The sequence below is a fragment of the Chenopodium album genome, chromosome 1 (assembly GCF_948465745.1).
Source record: "Chenopodium album chromosome 1, dcCheAlbu1.1, whole genome shotgun sequence".
Lineage (NCBI taxonomy): Eukaryota > Viridiplantae > Streptophyta > Magnoliopsida > Caryophyllales > Amaranthaceae > Chenopodium > Chenopodium album.
The window spans coordinates 22,280,005-22,290,491 of NC_137834.1; the positions used below are offsets into that span (position 1 = coordinate 22,280,005).

Consider the following 10,487-nt stretch of genomic DNA (forward strand, 5'->3'; position numbering starts at 1 on the left):
TAAGAACTTATTTCTTAGGTTCCTTAGGGATTTGTTTCTCAGCACTAACCAGCATTGCATGCAATTGATTCATAGTCTTTGCAGTGGCAGTCATGTTAAAATTCATGATAAACTGGTTGAAACTTTCTGGTAGTGAATGGAGAATGATGTCTGTTACCAAATCATCACTATATGGGTGCCCCAGTTTCTCCACACTTTAAATTAGGCCGATCATTTTGAAAACATGATCATGAACTGTGGCACCCTTCTCCATCCTACAATCCAAAATCTCACGATGGAGCTCATACCTTTCAACTCTAGCTTGTTTCTTAAACAAATCTTTGAGTTCTTGCATGATTGAGTAGGCATCCTGGTCCTCAAAACGCTTTTGAAGACTAGGCTCCATGGTAGCAATCATTAAGCAAGTGATAGGTATAACTCTGTCATGAGCTTCCTTGTGCTTCTTGATCTCTGCCGCAGTTGGATTTTCTGGTAGAGGTCCTCGAAATGGGGTGTCAATGACATCCTCTCTACGTTCAGATTTCACAACAAGCCTTAGCATTCTTTCCCAGTTGGAAAAGTTATCCCCTGTCAACCTATCCTTCTCAAGGAATGGTCGAAGGTTGTAAACGTTGTTGTCATTGTGATTACGGCTACCCATCTATGTCAAAATAAGGCAAAGTTTAATAATTATGTTTAATTAAAATTAAAGTACCATAAACGCATTCATTTGGTAACTTTAAAACACTTTATTCAATAATTAATTGATCCCAATTGAATTTAAGTGATTCCAAGATCCTTTATTTGTGCAATAATTGACCGGACTTTGGCCCTACCATCAACCATTACATTTTCAAGGTGAGTAAACTCTTTACTGATTACAACTCTTGTAACTCTTAGTTGAATAATTAATCATCACATGTTTAATTATTTCCCTTTGCTTCAAGGTTCTAAACTCTTTAGGTAACCTTGTTGAGCATAACCAATTAAAAGTGTAAAATTTGTTTTACCCCCACTCCCCTAAGATATAATATGACACCCAACTTTGGCATGACCCATCATAAATATCATAGGTTTCATCGGGTTTTTAATTGGAAAAGCAATCTCAATATTACTGGGACCTAGATTCATTATGTTGTGATTATTTAGTGAACTCTTGCGCATCATCAATCAACTTAAATAAAATCTAACATGCATAATCTACTAATGCAATAAAATAAAGCATGACATAGTATGGCCCCTTAGTCCTAAGAAAACTAGAAATGAAAATGCTCCCACTTGAATCATCATGGATCTCCATCCACCTTGCTCCTTTGGGCCTTCACTTCATGGGCTTCTTTAGACTAACATTATTTGAATAACTATTCTATTTACTTTAAATAAAAGTTACAAAAATACTTAACAGTTCACAGTCCGTATTTAGATTACAAAAATACTTCACGATGCGCAGATCGTATTTAAGAATCTATGGGCCACACTAGTCTATATACAGCAACATAATATCATATATTATAAAAGTGCCATATAATAAATCACTCAATATGCTTGTCTAAACTACAACATCGAATGTTCATAATAAAGTCAACGCATTTCCTAAAATATCTCATATTTTAATCATAATTAGATAATATCATATATTATTCATGACCGTTTATAAAATATCATATATTTAATTTAGTCATGAGATAGAACCAAATATATTTTAATCTAGAAAGATAAATCATATTTAATCTTCCATGATTATCCTAACAAATTTAGGAGATTCTATCCTAAATACTAACCAATCAAATAATTTTAAAATCAATTATATCCTACTCTAATTATGGAATAATCACATTATTTAAATCAATTATTATCCTTTTTGAATATGCTCAAAATATCCTAATCAACATTATCCAAAATTAACAACTTTAATTAGGATAATTACCAATTTAACAACTTTAAATATGGATAATATCAAATATAACAACTTTTTAATATTTGATTTTATCCTAAAATAAAAGATTTTATCCAAATAAAACCAATTTTATCTTTTAAAATAAAAGATCATATTTTCAAAATATTTTAACTTATCCAAAATAAAAATGATTTTATCCCAAAATAATTCATAATTATCTTGAATAATTTTTCAAATAAGATAATTAAATTTTTTTTTTTTAAAACCGTGAGCCACCACCGCCGGCCACCGTGGTTGGCTAGCCGAAGCTAGCCACGGTGGCTGGCTGGCTGCCACAACAGCAGCCACTGCCGCACGGCAGCAGCAGGCAGCAGCTCTGGCAGCCGTGGCAGCAGCCATGCAACGCTTGCACGCTACTGCCCACAGCCACCATCGACTGCCTGCCCTCCCTCCCTCTTGGACTGCTACCTGGTCGGCAGCTGCGGTTGCCGACCAAAATATTTTTTTTTTGTGTTTTTAATTTAATTAAAATAAAGTTTATTAAAATTAAATTAAATCAGTCCAAAAATTAAAATTAAATCAACATTCAATCTTAAAATTAGGGTTCATCATAAAATCAATCCCAATTTAATTCTACCTTTTAAAATTAAATTGATGATCATACATAAAACATTTTTATACATTAATCAATCCGATTAAAATTATGAATCATAAAATAAATCAAATTAAATCAAAATCAAGCACAAAAATCATATTTTAGGGCTAGGATTTTCGAAAAATTCAAAATTTAGGGTTAGGGGGTTCGAAATTTTCGAACATATTAGGGCTAAAAATGGTCATCTTCATGGCAATTTGAGCATAATTAAATCACATTTAATCGATTCCAAAAGTTTAATCACATTAAATATAATAATTGAACCATAATTAAATTAATTTCTCCCTCTTAATTGATTATAAAATTAACATAGACATCAAATAATCGTATTATTATGATCTAGCGCGTTCATGCAAAAGGCTAACTAATACCACTGTAGGAGTTTCTAGGTACTACGCAGCGGAGAAACATGAATCATATTCAATCAAGTACCAATCCCAAGATCACATGCATAACACACAATACACATAATCATACCTTTGACGCGTGAATTCCACGAAGCTATTCGACAGGCAAATCAGGGAGAGAATAGAGCCCCAAGCGTTGCTCCTCTACTTAGTCCACGAGATTCGAACGAGCCGTCCACCAATACTAGATTGGTCGAGTGATTGAGGAAACCCGCGATCACCACCTTTACGGACAACCAACCACTGCACGAACCACCACCACCACGAGACACCACCGGCGCCAAGGAGGAAGAGAGAGCCGTGAGAGAGAGGACTTTGAGAGGGGTTGGGTTTCGTGTTTGCTAATTAGGGTTTGATCACACTGATCAGTTAATTGCTTCTCATCTGCAAACCTAGGCACCTAGTCTATTTATAATCTCTTTATAATTAGACTAGGGCACGAAGCCCAAACTCCTTCTAATCCTCTACATGGCCGACCACCTAGAGTGATGAGGCCCATGATGGGCCTCGTCCTCTAATGCTCGATCTAGCCCCTTTGTGTGACCTTATAGGATCCGTCCGGGCTTTGGCCTATTTTACTAGTCCAAAGATCGTTAGTACCTCTAGCTATGGAAAAACGACGACCCAAATGTACGAACTTAATTATCTCCATAATTTGATCCATTTATATATCTAGTAATTGCACGCGACGAAGACATAACTCCTTCACTATTCGCCATTATTGTTGAGATATGAAGGAGGATGAAGAAGGAATAAGGGAAGAAGATAAAACTTTACCCAAGAAAAACAAAAAGACTAAAGAATTACAACAATGTCCACATTTTGTTACTCATATTGAGTAATTTGGGCACGCTCATTTCAATAAAAATAATTGTATCAAATATTTTGTACACGTAGTAAAATAGAGAGAATTGAGAGAAAGAATTGAATCGTGATATTATTCCAAATGATACAAGAAAGATAATGGGAATCCACCTAATATTTCAAACACTCCCCCTTGGATGTCCATTATAGAATATTATATCTCGTTGAAACCTTATTAGGAAAAATCCTATGGGATAAAACCTAGTGAAGGATAAAAGGTACAACATTCTTCGTAATACGCTCGAGATGCTGCCTCATTAAAACTTACTAGAAAAATCGAATGTGGACAAAACCATGTTTAAGGGAAAAAGAGAGCAACGTGTAATCTCTCCCTCTAATGAATACATAACTTGTAATACACCTCATGATTGCTTTAAAAGGATTTGATATACTACTCATGTTAACAAGATGCATCTTCATTTTAGGGAGTTTATATGCTAAGATATTTCTTAGTTAAGCATGGTTGACAGGGAGTAGTCTTGGGATAGGTGACCTCATTAAACTAATTCCTTCTCCTGGACGTCACATCATGCAAAGTAAAACTAATGACCAACACTTGATCAAAGATTTATCACTAATAATTTTATGCCAACACGTGATCATCAATGTCATTGTTCATTAGATATTTAATCATATACAGTACAATATAATATTAATTTTTTTAAGATACAAATAATAAATCTCGCTAAATTTCACATGCTTAAACTTCAGGTTGAGATGTCAATAACTTAGTCGAATAATGTACATACTCTTCAAGAGTTTGATAAAATCATCAGTATTTTATATATAAAAAATTTGAATATATATATATAATATATGTATATATATATATATATATATATATATATATATATATATATATATATATATATATATAAAAGTTCTTCCAAAATTCTTCTCATTTGATTCATAAACATGCTATTAGAATAATATTGTATACTTGTGAAATCATTAGCTTAATAGAGTTTAAATCTCCACTTATAAGCTTTTATAAAATTTGGCAAACCATTCATATTATACTTGATGTACATATTAAATTTTCTACCTTTTAAAAAGTGGGAGATTGCGCTTATGAATAGTGCACGGACCTATATGCCCTTTAAACTGTTAGTTTACGTTTTTACCCACATAGGTAATTTCTTACATTTATGTCCTTCCACATGTACATATAATGATTGTTGACTTTTCTTTCTCCTTACATTTATGCACTTTTATAGTTTTATATTATTTATTTATGTTATAGGTAAATATATTATAGGTAAACTAGCCTTCTGGCCAGTGCAATGCACGGTTTTTTAATAGGTATACTATATGAATAATTATTTTTTAATATATTTATATTGGAAAATGAATAGTTTATAGAGGAGAAGAAGAGGTAAAAATTGAATGCAATTGTAGTAGAAATTAAATTGGAGGAAAGTGAACCAAACAACATTCAATAATTTATACATGGATTGAATTAAAGATTTATTTTCATATGAGAAAAGGGATTAAAAAAAGAAAGATTAAATTTAGTGACATGTGGCATTGGAGAAAAAAAATGAAATGTACATGTTGCATTATAGGGATGATGGTTTTTGTTTTTAAGTATTGAAGTATAGATTAAAAGTTCACCTCTCATGATTGAATTTAATAAGATGACTCCATTAGCTAGATAGATGAATTTGAAAGATCTTTCTACTCAATTAATTAAATTAAATTGAAAATGAAATGAAATAATAAAATTTAAAATGTTTGATATTTAATGTGGGTTATAGTTTAATTGGATGACAACTTTACCAACTAGACAAACAGAAGGTTGTTTCTTTGTGAAGGTTAGAATTAACGACTTACACATAATTGTGTTTAATAAATGACATTGAGACCAATGAAATGAATCTGATGATTGTGCCCAATTAAAGTACATGTATTAGGAATAAAGGAAACCAATCTGACTACGATGAAACGAGGAAAAAATCAAGAAGGAAGTCAAGGGAATTATAAGGGTTTAAAGACTATGATTGGGGCTACATAAAGCTTTTTCTACTTCATAACCAACGTTTTTGGAAGAAAGTTGCCAATGCAAGCTGATATTTTCTATGATTCCCTAAATGTTAATGTTTTTGCGAGTTGGGTGTAATTGTTTCTCTTTTTTAGTTTCATATACTTAATCCCATATTATTTATGTAGAGTAATTACTAGGTTGGATGAGAGTATACACTTGCAAATAGTAAATGCTCAGGAAAACTTTTCCATTACTATATGCATATGCAATGTTAAATTACTTCCGTTAATATATAATATGTGTTCTATGATTTTTGAATTATATTTAATCTATTCCTAATTCAGTTTGTAGATGTTTTAACAATATTGCACTGTTAAATATTGCATTGATATTTCCTGAGGAAAACTTGGAAACAACTAGAAAAGTTGTGCAGGAAAAAACGAAAAGTCAAACACAAATCAATATACAAGTTCCATTAATTTATCAAACTAATTTCCCTATAAAGCCCAATATCGTGAAAAGTTTAAAACAACCCAATGTAATAATTAAGAAAGGGCAAGCTACTATGCGCGCATCGCGCGCGTTGGATGCCCTAGTATATAGTAAAAATCTAATATGAAAACAATGATCAAGATAATATAATATGTATAACTAAATTAATAAAGAAAAAGTTATATAATGGTCATGTATTAAACAAATGCATGCGATGAATGATGCAATTATCTAACACCTATATATGCAAATGAATGTAAGACTCAAAATGCAAAACACTGTACAGTGTGGATTTAAAATCCATATTTCGTTCGATTTCTGGTCCATGATAAACTTATGGTCTTGGTCGACATCAAAATGGACATAGATTTCGAATCCCTTATTCACAAGACCATTCCATCATGCATATGCGTATTTAGTCATCTGTACCATTTTTTACCGATATCATAAAATTTCTTTAATATACAGTTAATTGCATGCTATTACAATGATATTTGAATGCATGTCCAATAGGTAAAATTAACTTTTATCATATCATATGTCATCGATTGTACTTTAGATATCTATACCACTTATATTTTGGGTATTTCATACATTATGGTTTTAATATACTAAGACCACACTTTTAAAGCATCAATAATTGCACTATATTGCCATGTATCACATATTTGTATTAGAGTCGGTCATACAATCTACAGTTCAGGCGTAGTGATCACTAGTACATAACTGAGTTTATGTAACACGTTTTGGTAACACTTTTTGAAATGCAAAATTATTGGATTTATAAGTAACACTTTGGTAACATTTTTGTAGAATGTAACACTCAATGTAACACTTATAACATAAATAACATTATAAAGTAACACTTTTAAAATAGGTAACATTTTTTGGTAACACTTTTAAAATGGTAATATTTTATGGTAACACTAAGAAGTGTTACCGTAGTTTTGTTAAATATTTATATTATTATCTATGAATCTATCTATTTCTATATTTCTAACCTATAAAAGATGGAACATGAAAATAAGGATGCCCTTAAGAAAAAAATTCTTGTCTACTTTTTCCTAAAAATAAAAAAAATAAAAAAAAAAAAAAAAAAAAAAAAAAAAAAAAAAAAAAAAATCAATAAACCTTATTTATAGTGCTATGACGATTTTGATCCTAATATGAAAAAAAACGTTTCCCCTAATTTCATTCCCAAACCACATTTTCTCATTATCCTTTTCTAATGTACTATGACTCCATTAAAGCTCATACCATCAAGTTACCATCGAAGCCCGTGCTCTAAATTCACCTCCCTTGAAACGACTTTCTAATATTTTTCCTACATTGAAGCGATTTTTGAACTTTCTTCGATCCTTCGCAAATTTGAGCTTTATCCTTTATTGAAGATTTGAAGCAGCTTACGAGGTAATGTGTTATTAAATCATCGATTTTCCATTTCCAAATCTAGGGTTCATCGTTAATTACTGAATTCAATTTTCTCTGTTCGTAAAAGATTATCATATAAACCCTAAAGTACTAAGATCGATTTCTGAATCTAGATGTTCGTTGGGGTTTCCTTTTCATCAACCAATCCAGTTGTATTAGTTTACCGGCGGCTGACTCAAGCGCCCCCTAAACCGTGCGAAAAACATCATCTCAATTGGGTTCGGATTGAAAGTAGGTTTGTTTTCTTTTAAATTTTGGATTTTTAATTTGCGAAACAATCTTTTCATTTCATCTATTAATTATTTTAACTTGAAATAACTTGGGTTTATTTTATATTAATTTGAGCTTCGATCAATAATTTGATAAGAATGTCTTTTCCAATTGCCTCTTCACCGGTTTAAAAAATTAGCTTATGAAATGGTTGTCTTGCATTGCTCATGTGCTGAAATCAATCATGAATATCAGTGTATATTGTTGTGTTGTTGCAAAATTGGGTGACAATTGGTGAACAACAACTTGATCAGGAAATTGAAATGAAAAAATAGTGGGTTATTATCCCGTGGATTGGTTGAGTTTGAACTAATATTTTTTACAATGGGTATTAAATACTTTGATTGTTGTGAAATTATGTGTAATATGTTGAAGGATGAATTTTTGTGAGAAATTGAACTGTACTTCTCATGTGGGTGTTTTTTTATCCATGTGAGTTTCAAATCATGTCAAATTGAATCAATCTCTTTAATTTCTGCAATTTTTTTTAATTTTGTGAGGCATTACTAAATTTGAAGTTTAATTGGTGAAATGCGGACTTTATTTTCAGAATGTATATCAGGTGGTCTTGTTAAGTGAAATATGGGAGTTATCAAAATGTTATACGAATATACGGAGTATGATATTTGGTTAACTTTTAATGGAAGTATCATGAAATGATGACGCTAACATGTTAAATAAGAATATTGAAGAAATAAAAAGGAATAGGCTAGTTGTGCCATGTCGTTGATGATATTTCATTTTATGTTTGAAGGTTCTAACTAGGCTGGAAAAAGTGGTGAATTAACGTATGACGACTCCTATATCTGAGACACTTGCAGTTTGACATCGAATTCAACCTCTATATCTTTTTATCAAGTTTACCATGAAATATTTTTACAAAGAAAAAGATGCTCTTCTAGCCCTGGTAAGTTGATTGTTTTAGGTGTTTTCACATTTTTTTCTCTTGGCAGATCATAGAAGAAATTGGGTCAGATCGAGTTACTTTTATGATACTTATAACTTCAGTTATGAAATTCTGATTTCAATGATTGTTTTGGGTTTTCTCCTAACTTTCTGATTAAGAAACTTTGATTCTATGAATTCTAAGATCTAAATTTCCTGTAATGAATCACCTGAATGCAATAGTACATCTCATAGGATGCCTTTTATAGGTGACAAAATACTGATATTTCTTCCACCACGTAAACTTTCAAAAACTGTCATAGATATTGGGAGTGACCTCTTAAAAAGCCACAGACAAACAAGTTACATATGCTAGAAATCATAAAAATGAAAAGCAATTATCTCATTAAATTGTAAAACCACAAAAAATTTAAAAAAAAAAATTGAAAACAGATAACGTCAAGAAAGTGTACCTGAATAAGCTCACTGATTGGATTAAGAGGGATGGTGATAGCTCTAAAATTTATAAAGATGAACTGGAGTAAGTATGAATTGGCTAAGGTGAGTTTGATATAGAATAGTTAGAGCACTTTGTGCCATCCATATATATAGGATTAGCAACAGCGTACATGCCAGGTAATCGCAAGAATATTCAATATGGAAGTGTACCACTACTACAAAAATGGGATAAGGAACCACATCTAACTCACCATTAAAAATACTTCTTAGGTTTCTTAGATTAAAGAACCATATATTTGAGAAATGTGGTTTCTTAGAAAAACTATAAGATACCACACAATAGAGATGTATGGTTTCTTAGATATAATAAAGAATTGATAAGATCAAAGACACCATACATTAGAGACATATGGTCTCTTAATATGGTGGTAGGTGTATATATACGTGGGTGGGTAGTATAATTTTTATTTTATTTTTCTTTATTGTTTTAAGGGGTTCCTTCTTCTCCTTCACTAAAACCCTCGTTATCAACGCCTAATGTTTAAACTGTTCATTTGCTTCCCCTCATAGTCTCATTTCTATAATTTTATTTTTGTCGATGTCTAGGGAGATAGATAGTACAAGATGTACTGATGTTGCTGTTGTCACTGTTACCGCCGACTGTTGTTGTCACTGTTATCGCTGACTGCTGCTGTCACTGTTACCGTCGAGGTGCTGACTGCTGCTGCTGTCTGCTATTGTTAATGATGCTATTGCTATTGCTATTGCTATTGACTTTCTTTTTGTTTGGATTTTTAGATTGTTTATATAGCTAAAAGAATTGATGTTTATGGTTATTTTTTGTTAGAAAATATGAAATTATAATTACAAATCATTGTCTAGTATATGTTATTTCACATTTGTGGTTGTACATGTTAATATTCTTTTTATTTCTTTGAAAAAATAAAAAAGTTTCATATTTAAATAATTATATAGTATTAGTAGTAGTTGTAGTAAAAATGTTACCTATTAACTAACAAGGTGCTACATTAGTTTGCAAAAAGTGATACATAATATCAAATATAATGATACTATATGTCAAAAGATGTTTGAAAAATGTTACTTAATAATTAAGAAGGTGTTACATTAGTTCACAAAAGTGATACCAATGTCGGATAAAGTGTT

At 31.2% G+C, this 10,487-nt stretch overlaps 1 long non-coding RNA gene across 1 annotated transcript; it reads left to right on the top strand.

Moving 5' to 3' along the window:
• Nucleotides 1–7,457: 7,457 nt before the first annotated feature.
• LOC145571495 (uncharacterized) lies at nt 7,458–10,197 on the top strand. Its single transcript, XR_014096589.1, has 4 exons — nt 7,458–7,688; nt 7,823–7,940; nt 8,734–8,886; nt 9,930–10,197. It is a non-coding gene; the product is annotated as an uncharacterized LOC145571495 (long non-coding RNA).
• Nucleotides 10,198–10,487: the final 290 nt, after the last annotated feature.